Source organism: Peromyscus maniculatus, chromosome 4 (assembly GCF_049852395.1).
Source record: "Peromyscus maniculatus bairdii isolate BWxNUB_F1_BW_parent chromosome 4, HU_Pman_BW_mat_3.1, whole genome shotgun sequence".
In the NCBI taxonomy this organism is placed as follows: Eukaryota; Metazoa; Chordata; class Mammalia; order Rodentia; family Cricetidae; genus Peromyscus; species Peromyscus maniculatus.
Genome location: NC_134855.1, coordinates 110,751,465 through 110,768,975, shown reverse-complemented (window position 1 = coordinate 110,768,975; position 17,511 = coordinate 110,751,465). Strand labels below are relative to the sequence as shown.

Here is a 17,511-nt window from a genome sequence, read left to right as displayed (position 1 = left end):
CCGTGACTCTATGGTGGTGTGCTTGCCTAACTTTCATGAGCCCCTGTCTCCCACCATTGCTAAGCCAGGATATATTAAATTAATGAATTATTTTGTGTGTATTTTTTAAAGTTTCTAAAGTAGATAGACATCTGGGTGAGGACTGTTTGCTCTATGTCCCAAATCCTTCATGCATTTTGTTATTTTGTTTTATCTTTCCCACCTGCCTGCAATGCATTTTAGAAGCATAATTTGTGTGTACCCTATTAACCCCAGTATCAGAGTGTCTCATGCTACAGTGGCTAGCTTAAAGGGCAACAAAGGAAAAATCACTAATAAAATCTAAGCGAGGAGAAATATGTAATTAAAACACTCACTCACATGCCTTCTAGCCCATTGATGTAGGGAAAAAAAAAAACATGCCCTGGGCTCATTATTTAAAATTGGCTCTCTCTGTTGTGGACAACTGCACAGACTCAGGAGAGAGCCAAAGTGCTAAGGGCATGTCTGAGATGCTGCTCCAAGTCTACTGTTCCTGTGGCTGCTACCACACCTGGTCAATAAAAAGGAGGTAATACAACCTAACTGGCCTCATAGCCGACATCATAATAGAGAATGAGACCCACCATGCTGTGCACATCCCTCAAGGCAGAGACTGCCCCCTTTTCTCTGAGACATACTTACATGCTGTCTCCTCACAGCTTCTATTATAAAGAACTGTCATCAGTAAGGGCAAATGCCTTAAACTGGAGAATTTCTCCACCACACAGGAGCCAAAGCGTCTGAACTTTTCACAGAAAGGAGCCCACCTCTCAAGAGAATGGTTAATAGAAATCACGGTGGCTCTTGTTTAGAACCAGCTCTCTGCATTAGGCCCCAATTCAGGCTAACAAGCTAAATGGAGTCAATTCATATTTATTTGTGTTCCAGTCACCAAGATGTAACTAACCAGGAAGTTCTTGATCTGATTTTCCAAGAAATCCAGATGAGGCAGCTAACAGTCACATGAAAAGATGACCTTCAGGAGCCTGGTACTGTCTCCTCCAGACAGTTCTTCTGCCTACCTCGCCTCACAAGGAGCCTCACACAGAAAACAATGAGCAACCTACTTTGATCCTTGGTCTCTGCTTCCTTCTGCCTCTTCCCACCCAGGAAACCAACTTTGGCCTGCCTCACAGTCTACTTCAGGGGTTCTCAACCTGTGGGTTGCGACCCCATGGGGTTGAATGACCCTTTCACAGTGGGTCAAATATTAGATATCCTGAATAGCAGATATTTATATTATGGCTCATAACAGTAGCAAAATATAGTTATGAAATAACCACAAAAATAATTTTATGGCTGGGGGTCACCACAACATGAGGAACTGTATTAAAAGGTCACAGCATTAGGAAGGTTGAGAGCCACTGCTCTACTTTATGGAATGAAGCTCTCTTTAAAGCAAGCTGTTGGAATTTAGTCCCTTGACAAGGAGTGCTACCCACCCATTGGGTGACTTGAATAGCCCCAAGTGGGATATCCTGAATCACAGTGCCCTCATCACCACACACACTGAAGTGCTCCTCTTAGAAATAGATTCCTTTGCCACGTGTGGAGGTGCATACCTACAAGCCTAGAATTCAGGAGACTGTGGCAGGAGGATCACAAATTTGAGGCCAATCTGGGCTTACATAGCCAGTTTCAGGCTAGACTGACCTACACAGACAGACCTCTCCTTAAAACACTGAAAAGGAAAAAGTAAAGCAATACATTGTAATCAATCCTGTACAGTCCTTCATAATGAAACAAAAACGAACGGTTCTCTACACACACACACACACACACACACACACACACACACCACAAAAAAAAAAAAAAAAGGAAAAGCAGAAGTCCCATGCTTTAACCACCAGACCTGACCATTTGGATCCCAACCCAAGATGTCTTACATAAACATCTGGACCCTACCCCTAGTTGTTACCGGGGTGTGACCTGGTTGTTAGGGTCAGAGCCCTGGCCCTAACAAGCGCCTTGGCCACCTGTCTTCAACAGTGCTTGAAGAGACAAGTAAGTGAAAATCAGAGAAAGGAGATTTATTCTGTGTGGCCACTCTAGGAAGAGGAACAAATAAATAGGTCCAGAGAGTCAGGGTGTGTCAAAAAGACACAGGCCATCCTTTTAAAGGGTTCTTAGGTGGAGGAGAGAGGAATGAGGAAATATTAGGTAGAAAGATAGACCTAGACTACGAGGAGAAAGAGACACAGGATAACTTCTGTGGGTGGGGGAAGCCTGGATCAATACCCAGTCAGCCTAAGCTTTAGTCAAAAGGGCTTTTTATAACATGCCAAGGGGATTGGCAAAAGACCTCCCCTCAAAGCATACCACCCAGCCAAGTGTAGACCCTTCCAAACACCTGGTAAACACGCCCCTGGCCAAATCATCTAGTATGCAGCCCTGCTGGATAAAGCAAGCTCAGATTCTCTGACCCTGAATAAGGTCTTACTAGATAGCCTCTGTGGGCCTCCACAGTCTCTAAATGTACTAACCTTGCTTTTTGGCTTCTATAGTTCCAACTCTGGCTAACTGTTCTTATTAACTGAAGTATGTCAACCCAGATCATGTTTATTTGTGTGCTTAAAAGCTCACCCCGAGAAAGGCTCAGAGCTACCCCTTGTAGTTGCTGGTTGGCTTTTTATTGGCTTAAACCCATGTCCAAACAGCCTTCTCAGGTGAATACCCGACAATACTCTCAACTCTAAGCACTAACAGACATCCTGATCCCATATCTCAAACAAAAAGAGCCAGGCTGAGATTCTGCTTTCCACCTTCAAAGACACGTTCTCCCATCCCCAAACAGGAGTTTCCCAGAAGACAAAAGCTACCAATCAAAGGACTGGAGGACTCTCCAGCATCACTTCTCACGTGAACTGGAGGCCCTAGAGGCTCACAACGCCTCAGCTTTCTCAGAAGGACCAGACTTCCCACATCTTTACCCCCAAGAACTGTCTTTTTGTTTGATTATGATTTTGAGATAGGCTCTCACTGTACAGCCCAGGCTAACCTGCAATTCCCAATCCTATCTCAGCCTCCAAAAAGCTAAGATTGTAGGTGTGTATTGTATCTCTATGCCCAAGTTCTTTCCTTGTTTGCTTTGCTTCCTTTTTTTTTTTTTTTTGAGGAGAGGCTAGGGTTCAAACCCAAGGTCTTAGGCATTCTAGGCCAGCACTCTACCACTGAGGTACATCCCTGGCCTTGGTTGTTGTTTGGTTGTTGTTGTTGTTGTTGTATTTTTCCCTTTTAATTATATCTTTTTCATGGAGAACAAGTGAGTATTCTGCTATGACTAAAAGCAAGAGGTCGTGATGACCTTTCCCCTCTGAGAAAGAGCTAAAGATATCCACATTCTTCCTCACTCTGTAATATACCAGCTTCTAAACCTTGAACTCAAAATGGTTTTCATGAAAGAAAACCGATTTTGTTGTTGAGAATAGGGTGGCCTCAAATCCTAGGCTAGCCTCAAAGTCATGATGCTCCTGCCTCAGCCTACTGAGTGCTGAAATTACAGGTATGTGCCACTTCATCTGCTTATAGCCAAAAACTGCTGGTGCATCTTTAATCTGAGGATGGAAAAGGACTGTAGCATAGTTCAGTGGTAGAAAATGTGCTTAGCGTGTTTGAGACCCTAGGTTCCATCCTCAGCACCAAATGAAAGCAACTGGCCTTGAGTGGGGTAATAACAAGACCTGCTGAACTGCAGGCATGCACAAATAGACTGTGCCCACTGTCCAGAGGTAAACAGTTCCCAGCTCACCCCTTTAGAAACCAGAGAGTAACAGATTAGGACTCTACTCTGAGCAAGAGTTTATAGTCACCCCACGATGGTATAAAATGGAGGGAAAACATGTCCTAGGGCTGGGAATGTAACTCAGTGACAGAGCACTTGCCCAGCACACAGGAAGCTCACATTTGAGTCCCCGAGTACTGTATAAGCCAGGTGTGGTGGTACTCACCTGTGATCTTAGTACTTAGGATATTCAGGCAGGAGGATTAGAAGTTCAAAGTCATCCTCAACTACTTAGTGAGTTAGAAGCTAGTCTGGGTTACATGAGCCCAAGTTTCAGGAAAGAAGGAAGGAGGGAGAGAAGAAAGGAAGGAAAGAGGAAAGAAGGGAGGGGGAAAGGAGAAAAGAGGGAGGGAGAAAAGGAGAAAGTGAGGGAGGGAGAGAAGAAGAGAGGAAGAGAAGGAGGAAGAGAAGAGAGACATTTGCTAATCCCATGTGACAAGACAAGCTTGTCCTTGGCCTTGCTGCTCTCTTTCTGACTGCCCGCAGAGTCTCTGGGCTTCTCTCCCTCTCTTCACCTGACATTGCTGGCATGCTTTCCTTGACAACTTTAATGAGATGGAGCTAATATTTTTAATACAAATTAAGTTGTTTCTTACTGGCCGTCCCTTTAGTTCTACACTCTCCCAGATCTATGGAGAAAAGGTCTCACAGAGATGGCTGAATAGAAGAGATGCCTTTTCTGAGAAGACGATAAATGCCGAAGCTGAACAACCCAGTCCTTGAGAACTGACAGGAGAAAGTCACTCATGGGGTACAATGTTTTCTTTATCAATTTTGTTTCCACCAGTTGCTTACACTCAACAGAGTCAGGTCATGTCTCAGGTCTTGCACACGTCCCTGAAAGCACATGTATAGTAAAAACATTACAATTCATAACATAGAGTCGTCTCGAACATGAGCTGAGGGGTCTCAGGCAGCTTTCCTCAGCGGTACATGGTGTGACAGCATGGACGCTCCCAAGCATGAAGAGCTGTGTCCCCAACCAAGGCTGCTTTGAACCTGTTAGGGCTTTTTAATCAGCTCTCTGGCTAATCTTTCCCATGTTGTCTTTGGCTGTTCATTGGTGTTTATGAGATTGCTTCAGGATCAGCCCATCTTTTTTCAGAGCTTCCAATTTCCCCTATTTGCTAAGAACTCCCTAATCTCCACTTGTAGATCAAAGACTTTAGCGGCTCTCACTGGCACCAACTACTGTGGCACAGTCATCTGCTCGTTCATCTGGAGCTCAATGTCTATATTTGCTTTTCTGTTTATCTTTGTCCGTCTGTTTTTAAGACAGGGTCTCACTGTGTAGACCAGGCTGGCCCTGAACTCACAGATCCACCTGCCTCTGAATTGCTAAAATTTCTTTCCTTGGGGAGAGATGTAAACAATGTCTGCTCCTCCTCCTAAGGTCCCAATGCAAACTGAGGTATGATTCCCCCAAAGTTCATTGGGGTGTGTGTGGGGGGAAATTACTGACTTTATTAGGCTTATTACAGAGTAGTGGGTAAGGGGTTATGGTCAGGAGCACAGGTGATCTGAAAGTAGCCACCTAAGTGTCCTTAGGAATGATGACTTCCTCACGAGCACATAGTTGGAACCTCTTCTCTTCATTCTTCCCCAGTCCTATCCTCTAGCCTCTCCCAGAGACCCTGGAGTCCTGTGTGTTAAGGCAGAGTTACATACAACTGCCCAGGAGGGGGACATGATGATCTTCGGTGAGGCAGGCCCAGATGGACTCTTGACAATGGAGGCAGTTCGGCTCACAGAACAGTTCTGTCCAACACTCAGCCTCCTGGGTGCCGAGGTTAAAGGTCACCATGCCTAGCTAGCATTGTTTTTTGAGACAGAGTTTTGGGCAGCCCAAGCTGGCCTTGAACTCACTATGTAGCTGAAGCTACCCTGAGCTAGTCCGTGGCCCGCGCCAGAGTAGAAGAGCCCTGCAGGCCGTGACTGCTTCTCATCTTCTCCTTAGTAGCACAATTGTGCTCTTAGTCATGGTATTTATAAACAATACACTAACATCCCAAGCTGTGGGCTTACAAGTTTAAGAACTTGTATTTCTTTAAAAGATTTCATTTTTAATTGTGGGGGGAAGGGTAAGGTATATGCGTGTGAGTGTAGGTGCCTGAAGACCAGAGGCACCTATACTGGATCCCCTGGAGCTGGAGTTACAGACAGTTATGAAATGTCTAGTGTGGTTGCTGGGAACCAGATCAGGTCCTCTGAAGGAGCACTACAAAACCACTGATTTGTCTCTCTGAGGCCCCAGAAATTATATTTATAATAAACTTCCCGAGGCTACTGATTATTGGCAAATTACTTTTAAGAACCATCAGCACAGAGTTTTCTAACTATTTTTCTCAGCTTATTTTTATTTTACTTATTATTTGTTTGCTGTTTTGTTTTGTTTTCTGAGACAGGGTTTCTCTGTGTAGCCCTGGCGGTCCTGGAACTCTGTGTAGACAGTGTTTTTCTTAGTTTATGATGACAGCTGCCTTGCCTTCCTTAATTAAGTGGCTCTCAAACATTAGTGGATGAGCCCCTGGAGAACTTGTTAAAACCTAGCTCCACAGCCAAGGAAAATGTCCAATGCCTGTCATCTCAGCGTGTGGGAGGGGAAAGCAGAACAATCAGTAATTCAAGGCCAACCTTGGCCACACAGAAATTTCAAGGCCAACCTGGGAGTTCTGTTTGGTGTTTTGTCAACTTGACCCAAACTCGGGTCATCTGGGAAGAGGAAAACTCAATCGAGAAAAGGCCTCTAGCAGGCTGGATTGTGAGCACCTCTGTGGGGCATTGTCTTGATGAACAATGATGTGGGAGGGCCCAGCCCACTTAGTGTAGGAGTCCCACCCCTGGGATGCTCTCCTGGGCTGTTTAAAAAAGCAGTCTGAGAGGGCCAAGGAGAGCAAGCCAGGAAGCACCAATCCTCCATGGCCTCTGCTTCAGATCCTCCTCCAGGTTCCTGCCTTGAGTTCCTGCCCCCGACTTCCCTCAGTGATGGAGTGTGACCTGAGAGTTGTAAGCTAAAATAAACCCTTTCCTCCCCAACTTGCTTTTCGTCATGGTGTTTTATCACCGCAAAAGAGAGTGAACCAGAACAGTGAGCCACATGAGGCCCTGTCTGAACAAAACCAAACCCAAATATAAAATAACTCCCACCCCCTTATCTCCTGCTTCCATCCCCAGAGGCTCCCATTCTGTGGGTTTAAGGATATGTTTGTAACAAGCTCTCGGGTAACACTGATGTCGCCTGTTTTACCACACTTGGGGGCATCTCAGCCTTAGCACAGGCTCACGTGGCCTCAACCCTGTTGACACTGAGAGATGTGTATCAGGGAGCAGGCCTGTGTGCTACAGGATGGGTAGCGGCATCTCTGCTCACTAGATGCCAGCATTGACAGACCTTTCAGATATCCCCACGTGTCTTCTGGAGAGTGACTGAGAGCTACCACTGTGGAACAAGCCCTTAATAACAATCCTCTTTAGCCTCCACATCCCATCAGAGCAAAACCCTGTTTCCGTATCCACAGTGCCATGTGTAGGCCACCGGATACCTGCTGAGGAATGAGGGATCTAACGGAGGTGAAGCCCATTGATGATTTTCTCCGATTCCCTTTCTTGGGGATTTTGTCTCATCATGATAAAGCATAAGGATCTTCTTGCTACCACCAGAAAAGACAGGTTCCCAGCCTTCTCTGGCCAGGAACACAGAGACTGTCGACATTATCAGCCTCCCTTCTTTCTTCAGAAGGGCTGGTTCCCTGTGGGGAATTACATCAATGATCCCACACGGGAAAAGGAACAGGTCTTACTTTTCCAGGGAAGAGTGTGGGGTGATGTTGGATTCCCCACCCAAGCCACACCCATACCACTCTACCCAGGAGAAAAAAAGCAGATGGGTCTAGCATCTGCCTTCTCAGATGCTTGGGGGCCCTGGCAGGATGAGCTTTGGGGCAGTCTGGGGAGATTGAGTGGCAGTGAGGGTCTCAATGAGCCAGCTTGGGTCACCGAGCTTGGGGGCCCTCCAGACTGCAGACGCATGCAGGCGGTGCCTCTCCTTCTGGGCTTCTCTGTGCCTCTACAGTACACGGCTGTCCCCTTGCCACCATACTCTATAAACAGCACAACCAAAACACCGCAGGGTGAGCATTTTAGAAACTGGGAAAGTGTAGAAAGAAAAATATTTTTGGCCAAGGGCTGATGCTTCCCTCATCCACAGCATCATGCTGACCGCTGCTCTCTGCAGCCATGCACACTAACAGCAAAGGCCAGGAGCTAAGGATTTGGGGACCACGACAGCAAGTCAGGGAGTCTGCGGAACTGCCCCACAATCGATCCCTGCTCTTGCCTGGGCTCCTGGCTACTGCCATGTATCTCTGAATCTAGAGCAGCTTGGTGAGGCGTCACTGTCCTATCTAAGATAATTGGAGAATAAACTGTTCCTTTCTGGGTTGTCCTGGATCAAACAGAAGCACCTTGCATTTGTGCCAACCAGGTCTTCAGGCCAAGTTTTATGGATGCCGCAGGGTAGTTGACGTCTTGCTCACTGACCTGTGGGGGAGATTACCACTCATCATACTTTCAGGGCTGTGAGACGGAGATTCTTACAAGAAGTGTAGTGGAGTAGGATTTTCCAGCTCACAGACAGTGTGGGTGTGTTTTTATGGTGTTTTCCTGAATTAATTGACTCTTTAATGGGCTGGGATAAAATCTGACGGAGCTAGCCAGTGCAGCCAAGCAGGTGTAACCTTTCGAGCCATTTTGTGGCAGGAGTAGAAGGTAGTAGGGTGGGGGACCTCACTGGGGCCACAGCAGCCAGCAGTTAGAACCACCCCCCTCTGGCCGGAGGTCGGAGGAGTGCAGGAACTCCACTAGAGGATCTGTCTTCTCACATTATCCACCTGGTGTACAAGGAGGATTCAGCACTGACTTCGGACCCACCTGCTGGCGTTAAGGTCTTCCCCAAAGAGGAGGTCCTCACCAACCTGCAGGTCACCATTCAGGGCTGTGAGGAGAATCTCTGTGCCAGAGCTCTGTTCAGTATAAAGCTCCTACTGGGCAAAGACTTCCTTGCCTCCCCACCCAAGGCCTATTCTCTAAGACCTTCCACCTAAATGTGGGAGTCAATGGTGAGATCTGTGACAACGTGTTCAAAGGGACTGGATGGCTGAGGTGGGCATCGACATGCGCTGCTGACCAAGCGCCTACTGATGCACCCTAACCCAGAGTCTGTGCCCAAGAAGGAGGGCGCTGCTTTTGGAGAACTATGAAGAGTAGGCTGCCAGTGGCCCATCTGGTAAAGGGCTGAGCTACCTGGGATCTCAGCATGGTGCTGCAGCCTCCTCCACTGACTCTAGGATCCCAGGAATCTAGGAGGAGCCAAAGATCCCGTGGTGAAGAAGCACACAGGCTAGTAAAAGTAAGCAGCCAAGAAAATGTCCAACACAGAGAGGCCAGCACTGAGGAGACTGTAGGGGGCTCTTCTTCCTTCCTTCCTTCCTTCCTTCCTTCCTTCCTTCCTTTCTTCCTTCCTTCCTTCCTTCCTTCCTTCCTTCCTTCCTTCCTTCCTTCCTTCTGTTCTGTGCCCCCCACCCCGCCCCACGGTGTCTAAGTTATTTCATTTACGGCTGGCGTGGGAGAAGAGGAGCACCCGAACCTGGATTTGTTTGTCTAAATAAATCTGGAAAAGAAAACAAAAAGGACAGAGATAGCTTGTAAGACAGAGAGGAAACTAATAGACAGCTCCAGCGTGGAGGGAGCCGAGTCCAGGTCTCTGGCCGCCCGGTCTCCCTGCAGATTGGCTTTCTCTGCTCTTGCTCACATGGTACTTATGACGCTGCCCCTCCTGCAGATACCACCCAGTGTCCCCTCTATCTGACACAAGACTTTAGGCAGAGAGAACCTGAAAAACTCAGCTGGGGTCAGGTGTGCAGCTTGGGTCAGCCAGCTCTGAAGACAAGCAAGGCTCGTCCATCCTGAAGAGAAGGGAAACAAGGGGCACAGCTGTCGAGGCTGGTTCCCCCAGGGGCAGATTTGAATCAGGGATCTGAGCACGTGTTCATCTGGAAAGAAACATGTAATGGTTAACCTTGATTGTCAACTTGATGGGCTTTAGAAGCACTTGTGGAAACATATCTCTGAGCATGTCTGAGAGACTTGTCTAAATCAGGGTAACGGAGGTGAGCAGACCCGCTCTCCACGTGGGTCGTGTTGTTCTGAGGGTTGGGGACTCAGACTGAATCAAATGGGGAAGATGAGCACAAACAAGCATGTATCTCTGCTTCCTGCCTGGATGTAATGCAACCATCTGCCACCTGCTCCTGGCCCCAGCTCCCTGCCGTGACGGACTGCACCCTTCAACCGTGAGCCAAAATCAACCCCGTCTTGCGTAAGTTGCCTTTGTCAGGCTCATCGCATCGATAAGACAAATCGATAAAACAATGCCCAAGGCAGCCTTACCGTCTTCACTCCCCTTCATTACTGGTTGGGACTCTTCATATGCCAAGTCTCACCCAAAAGGCAAGGAAGCCTGATGCATCAGCCCTCGCTCGCCAGCCTCCCTGGAGCAAATGAACCCAAAGGCAAATGGAAGGCCTTTCTCGAACCTTGAGAAGGAAGTAATGAGAGTAAGGAGCCACAGCCACCAGCCGCTGCAAAATGCCACGAAGTGGATGAGCTCTCAGAACCTCCAGAGGGAAGCTGCTTTTGCTGACACACTGGGTCAGCCCAGCAACACTGAGGCTGAACTTCTGGCCTCTGGGCACATTGAAATAAAAGGCAAGCAGTTCCTGGCCCAGACTACTCGGGTGAAAGTGTCTGAATGGCGGCGTGGATCATTCCTGGTGTGAGGGAAACTTCACAACTGTATTTCCAGAGTGAGATGGTTTAAGATATACTGATGTATTTTTCCTTCCTTTTACATCTGTGTTTTGGCTGACTTTCTTTTGGGGTTGGAGTATGAATGAGAATGTGTTCGTCAGAGTCAGAAATTCATAATATTCTGGCAGCCCAGGTGTAAGGCCAGTTAAAGGGTCACATCAAAGAGCTAAAGAAAAATAGCGAGTATTCAGAAGCACCAGGGGACTTGCCCGTCAGCTCCTTCTTCCTGCATGCACACATGCACAGTAAATAAGGAACCATGAAAAACTATGCTGGACTTGTCTGTTCCTGGTTCACAAGAAGGAAGGATGTCCACACCCATACAGATAAACACTGTTCAAGAAAGAAACTGTCAGCCGGTGATGGCACATGCCTTTAATCCCAGCACTCAGGAGGCAGAGCCAGGCGGATCTCTGTGAGTTCAAGGCCAGCCTGGTCTACAGAGCAAGATCCAGGAAAGGCACCAAAACTATATGGAGAAACCCTGTCTTGAAAAAAAAAAGAAAGAAAGAAAAAGAAAGAAAGGAAGGGAGGGAGGGAGAGAGAGAGAGAGAGAGAGAGAGAGAGAGAGAGAGAGAGAGAGAGAGAGAGAGAGAAACTGTCTATTGAGCTTAAGCTAGATCTTTATTGGGTTTTCAAGTATAGTTTGTTAACTCACAATGAAGCTTCCTAGCTGAATTTGAAATTCTTTTCTTACACCTTGGATGCCTTTAGTGGAATGATGATATTCAACAACAATCATGAGATTCTTCAAGAATATATCATATGAACATTGCACACTGTATAAATTATAATAGCAACTCTAGGGGCTGGAGAGATTGCTCAGAATTAGGAGCACCAACTACTCTTCCAAAGGACCTGAGTTCTATACCCATCACCACCATGGTGGATCACAGTAGTCTGTAACTCTAGTCCAGGGTATCCATTGGCCTCTTCTGGCCTCTATGGACATGGTAGGCATATGATATATGGCATACATTCAGGCAAACACCTATATAATAATATTACCAATTATTTAGCTTTTTTCTAGATGATATTGTTGGACACATGAATGCTATGTACAACATGTTATTGGAGGCTATTTCTAAATTATTTAGGATAAATAAATCATATTTTAAGTATTCCATAAAAGCATTATTATTAGAAATCTTGTAATAAGCTGGGCATGTTGGTGCACACTTTTAATCCCAGTACTCAGGGAGCAGAGGCAGGTGGATCTCTGTGAGTTCCAGTCCAGCCTAGTCTACATAGTGAGTTCCAGGACAGCCAAGGCTATGTAGAGAAATTGTCTCAAAACAAAACAAAACAAAACAAAACTTGTAATAAATACATTTTAAGTGAAAAAGGGATTTTTTTACATTCTTAGCACCAAGTTGAAAAATCAATTCATTCCATTAAAATATTTGTATTAGTAATTTGAGAATTTTATAAAATGTATTTTGAAATATCTAGGGAAAAAGCAAAAACAAACAAAAAATCCTCTAAACATCAAGAAAACAAACATCCCTATTTAAAAATGGGACAAGGAACTAAACAGAGAATTCTTAAAAGGTGAAATGCGAATGCCTGAGAAACATGTTTTAATGTATTCAATACCTTTAGCAATTAGGGAAATGCAAATTAAACTCCAGTGAGATTTCCCCAGCCAGATTGACCAAGATTAAAACAAAACAAAACAAAAACACAGGATGACAAATGCTGGCTGGGATATGGGGATATGTGGAAAGAGGAACGCTTGTTCACTGTTGATGAGAGTGCAAACTGGTGTGGCCACTGTGGAAACTGGTGTGGAGGTTCCTCAGAAAGCTGTAGATGGATCTGCCACATGATTCAGCCAAGCCCCTCTTGGGCATATACCCAAAGGACTCGATATCCTACTACAGAGAAACTTGTTTGTTCGTGTTTATAGCAGCTCTATTCACAAAAGCCAGGAAATGGAAACAACCTAGATATCCATCAGCCAATGAATGGATACTGAAAATGTGGAGCATTTACACAATGCAGTATTATTCAGCTGTTGAGAAAAAAAGAAGAGATTATGAAATTTACAGGTAAACAAATGGAGCTGGAAACAATCCTGAGTGAGGTAACCCAGACCCAGAAGGACAATGTCGCATGTTTTCTCTCATTTGTGTTTCTGGCTTTAATCTTTAGATACATGTGTTCTATTTGGCACAGCACCTCCCCTGAGCTCCAGGATGGAGGCGTCTTTAAAAAGGATTGAAAAAAAGAAAAAACGCATCTAAGGCCATCAAGATGGCTTAGCAGGTAACAGTGTCTGTGGCCTAATGGCCTGAATTTGATCCCCAGACCCCACATGGTGGAAGGAGAACCTGCTGTGGTGTGTGTATTTACATACATATCCCTACTTCCATACATATCCTTACTTCCATACATATACTTGCATACAAAATAAATAGAGTTATAAAAACACGAAACTCTTCGGTGTTACAGAAAACAACTCCTAAGTCAGTTCATAAAAGCAGTGCCCTGAGCTGGAGCCCCAGCATTACCTAAGTCCCAGAGATATGGATATGGTATGTTTTCGGGGGCATATTTCTGCCTGCCATATTGTTATTAGGGTCATTCTCCTGACAGTACAACATAGACACTCTATGAAGAAAGACCTCTCTGGGTCTACTCATTCACAGGTGGAGTGAAGGAAGGAACATTTTATGTTGTCTGAGGGAGACTGAGTCCTCTGATCATAGACTTTACAGGAGGCACCGTGCGGAGGAAGAGCATTTGGACAGTTTACAGCAGTCCTCGGCCTTTTGAAGTTAAGTCTGTGCTTAGATATACACAGAGTTGGGTGCTGCCAACAGCAGAAGAGAGAGGCTGAGAAATGTCTTTGGACTGCTGCAAAATGGGTAAAATAATCCGTTCAAACAGAAACTTTGGTTCTCGGAGGGGAAGGAGTGTGGGCATTAGGGCCACATCAGATCCAGGGTGGCTATTGCTAGCCGATTCTTCATGCATCTTCCTGCTCTGTTGATAGTTGGCTTTCTCCTAAGACCCGCTGCTGTTAGCCCGAGCAAGCCTCCTCTCCCATTCAAGCCTTAACTCCATTTTCCTTGAATTTGACCAATTCTTGGGGTCCAATGAAGACACATGGTTATTGAGGTGTAGCTCTTTATCAACAATCCTTACTTTTCTGGGCTGGTTCTATATTAACCAAAAATTGCTTTATACTCTCACAGCATACAGAGAAAGGATTTGTTTTAAACTTATTCAAACAGTACAAACAGATTCAAAAGGCTAGAGCCGTTTTTATTCTTACAGTACTTGAGGGAAATGAACATGTATTTTATACCCAATGATGCTCTTCACCTTGCAGTTCCCGAGGTAACACCTGCCTTCTTCCTTATCTTAGAAGTGACTGGCAATTCTCCCATCCAGAGGTGTCAAAGGCTTCTGCCTCCCTGAACTGGGTGGGCTGTGATTACGGTGGAAGGGACATGATGTGGCTTCCACGGCCAGAACGTAAGGAAGCATGCCTCTCCTCAGGCTCTCTGGAGAAAGTTGTTCCCTCACCAGCCTCTCATGCCTTGTGAGGAAGCTCAAGGATGCTGTGAGCTGCTGTGCTAGCCAGCAGCCCAGCTGAGTTCTTAGCCAACAGCCGGGAAGCACCACTACCACGGGACGGGATGCTCGGGTGATATTTGTCAGTGGACGCTGTTTGAGGCTTCTCAGATGAGACCCAGGCACCACGCAGTAGGGGTGAACTGTCCTTCTGTGCTCCTGCAATCTCCTGACCAATGGGATGCCCAATCCCAGTTAAATAGCTGTTGTTTTAGGAGTTGTTTTTCGGTGTGGCAATAGTAGCTAGTAGTCTGGCATATGTAAGCACTAGAAGATAGAAGGCTTTTTTAAATTTTATTTATTTATGTATTTATTATTTTGGACAGAGCCTTACTAGGTAGCCCAGACTAGCCCTAAACTTGCACTCCTGCTTGCAGCTCCTGAGTGCTGGGATCATAGGCATGTGCCACCATGTCTTGCTCTGACAGACATGTTTACCAGGAAGCACAACAGCATAACAAGAGGCCTGAATCAGACCAGTTTTTTCTGACCTATGTATTTCTTTTTCTTATTCATTACATTTATTCTTTGACAATTTCATATGTTAATATAACGCATTCTAATTATTCTCTGCAACAGTCTCTTTTTCCTCCCTCCCATCTCTGCCACCCCTCCCCCTTCCAAATCCCATTTCTAAATCCACGTCATTTTAAAAGTGTCATGTGACTTGCTGCATTTTACCAGGGCTGTCTGTGTGACCATGACTGTGGCGCTATCCATTGGAGCTCAGTAGGCTCACCAGTGTGTACGGAGCTGAGTACAATGATTCCTCCTCTCCCAGAACCTACAATGGCCACCAGCTCAGCAGTAAGGGGTAAGGTGCAGAGCTCCACCGCTCCTGTGGCTGACCGTTGTCAGGTGACTCCTGTGCAGGCCCAGTACAGAGAATGTCAGCTGATGTGAGTTCATGTTTTCAATGCCTGCCATGCCTAGAAGACTGCAATTTCTGGCGTTTGCATTCTTCCACTCCCTCTGTCTTGGTGCTCACTGAACCTTACAGGGAGTGGTAGAAAAATCTTGTTTAGAGCTGAGTCCTCAACCGTCACTTACTGTTGGAAAGCCACAGCCTCTTCATTCACCTGTTTACTGCAGAGAGAGAAATCAATATGGAGGTTTCTCAGAAAATTGGGACTCAATCTACCTCAAGACCCAGCTATACCAATTTGGGGCATATACCCAAAGGATGCTCAATCATACCACAAGGACACTTGCTCATCTATGTTCATAGCAGCATTATTCTTAACAGCCAGAACCTGGAAACAACCTAGATGCCCCTCAATTGAAGAATGGATAAAGAGAATGTGGTACATTTACACAATGGGGTATTGCTCAGCTGTTAAAAACCATGACATCAGGAAATTTGCAGGCAAATGGATGGAAGTAGAAAAAATCATCCTGATTGAGGTAACCCAACCCAGAAAGACAAACATGGTATGTGCTCACTCCTAAGTGGATATTAGATGTAAAGCAAAGGACAACCAGTTATGCTACAATCCACAGCCCCAGAGAGGCTAGATAACAAGGAGGCCCCAAGAGGGAAGCATGGATTTCCCTGGGAAGGGGAAATAGAAGAGATCTCCTGGGTAAACTGGGGGCAGGTAGGGGTGGGAATATGGGGAATTGAGTTGGGAGTGGGATGGAAGGGGAGAGTAATGAAAGAGATGTCTTGATGGGGTGGCATTTCAGGGTCAGAAAGAAACCTGGTGCAAGGGAAACTCCCACAAACCTATAAGGATGTCCCCAGCCAAGACTCCTAGCAATAGAGGACAGGTAGCCTGAACTGACCATCTCCTGAAATCAGATTGGTGACTGCCCTAATTGTCATCATTGAGTCTTTGTTCAATAACTGATGGAAGCAGATGCAGAGATCTACAGCCAAGCACTGGGCCGAGCTCTGGGAGTCCTGTTGAAGAAAGGGAGGAAGGGTTGTAGGAACAAGGGGGATCAAGGTCATCACAAGGGATGAGACACCTAACCTTGGGGCCACAGGAACTCACAGACACTGAACCGACAGCTAAGGAGCCCTCATGGGACTGACTTAGACCCTCTACATAGGTGAGACAGTTGTATAGCTTGGTCTTCTGTGGGACTCCTAGCCGTGGGAGCGGGGCCTGTCCCTGGCGCTTTGGCAGGCTTTTGGAAACCTATTCCTCATACTGGGTTGCCTTACTAAGCCTTAATATGAGGGGAGGAGCTTAGTCCTATCTCAACTTGATATGCCATGCTTTGTTGACACCCGTGGGAGGCCTGCCGCTTTCTGAACAGACACAGGAGGAGTGGATTCTGGGGGTGAGGGTAGTGGAGGGAGGGGAAATTGGTCAAGATATTGTAGTGGGTAGCTGTTCCAGCTTTGACCTGGAAATACCATCCCCTTTGAGGCTTCAGTAACTGTCATGCCTACAAGGCGGAGTCGAGAGAGGACCCCTGAAGACCTGAAATCCAGATGGGGGAACTCTCTTGGTTCCTGGACTCTGGACGCTGGAGGCAGACCAGGCAGAGTTCTCCAGAGAACACTGCAGGACTGTGCTACACCTTTCCCAGACCCTGTAACCTATCTCTTCACTTGTAAGCTACCCCACAAAATAAACTTCCCTTCTAACAATTTGGAGTTGGCTTAATGTATTAACCAATAGGATATAAAATAAATTTAACTTTGAAAAAGGCGGAAAGTAGCATTTATCCAATTTATTTCTTTAATTTTATTATGTTTATTATATATATGGGCCTGTGTGTGCCATGGTTTGCATGGGGTGGGGGGCGGTCAGAAGACAATTTGCTGGAGTCCTTTTTTCCTTCTACAATGTAAGTTCAGGTCCCCAGGATTGGTAGCAAGCACCTTTACCCACAGACCTAACTTGCTGCTCCTCAACTGATTTTCTTTGCAGACTGGAAGAGGGCACTAGATGCCCTAGAACTGGGGTTACAGATGGTTATAAGCTGCCATGTGGGTGCTGGGAACTGAGCCTGGGTTCCCTGAAAGAGCGGAAAGTGCTCCCAACTGCTGGACCATCTCTCCAGCCTCCCAAGTACTTCCACCCTGGCAATCCAATGGAGGGCAGCCTTTTCTCTTTTCTCCAGTTAAATTTGTCTTTTCCAAGCAGTTGTTGTGGTCCAGATACTATATCTATGAACCTCCTAGAACAATGGCTCTCAACCTGTAGGTTGTGACCCCTCTGGGGGGTGGGGGTTAAATGACTCTTTCACAGGGATTGCCTAAAACCATTGGAAAACACAGATCTTTACATTACGATTCATAACAG

At 46.1% G+C, this 17,511-nt stretch overlaps 1 pseudogene; it reads left to right on the top strand.

The window, feature by feature from the left end:
* The first annotated feature begins 7,427 nt into the window (after positions 1–7,427).
* Positions 7,428–9,225, top strand: LOC143272648 (uncharacterized; annotated as a pseudogene).
* The last annotated feature ends 8,286 nt before the right edge of the window (positions 9,226–17,511 follow it).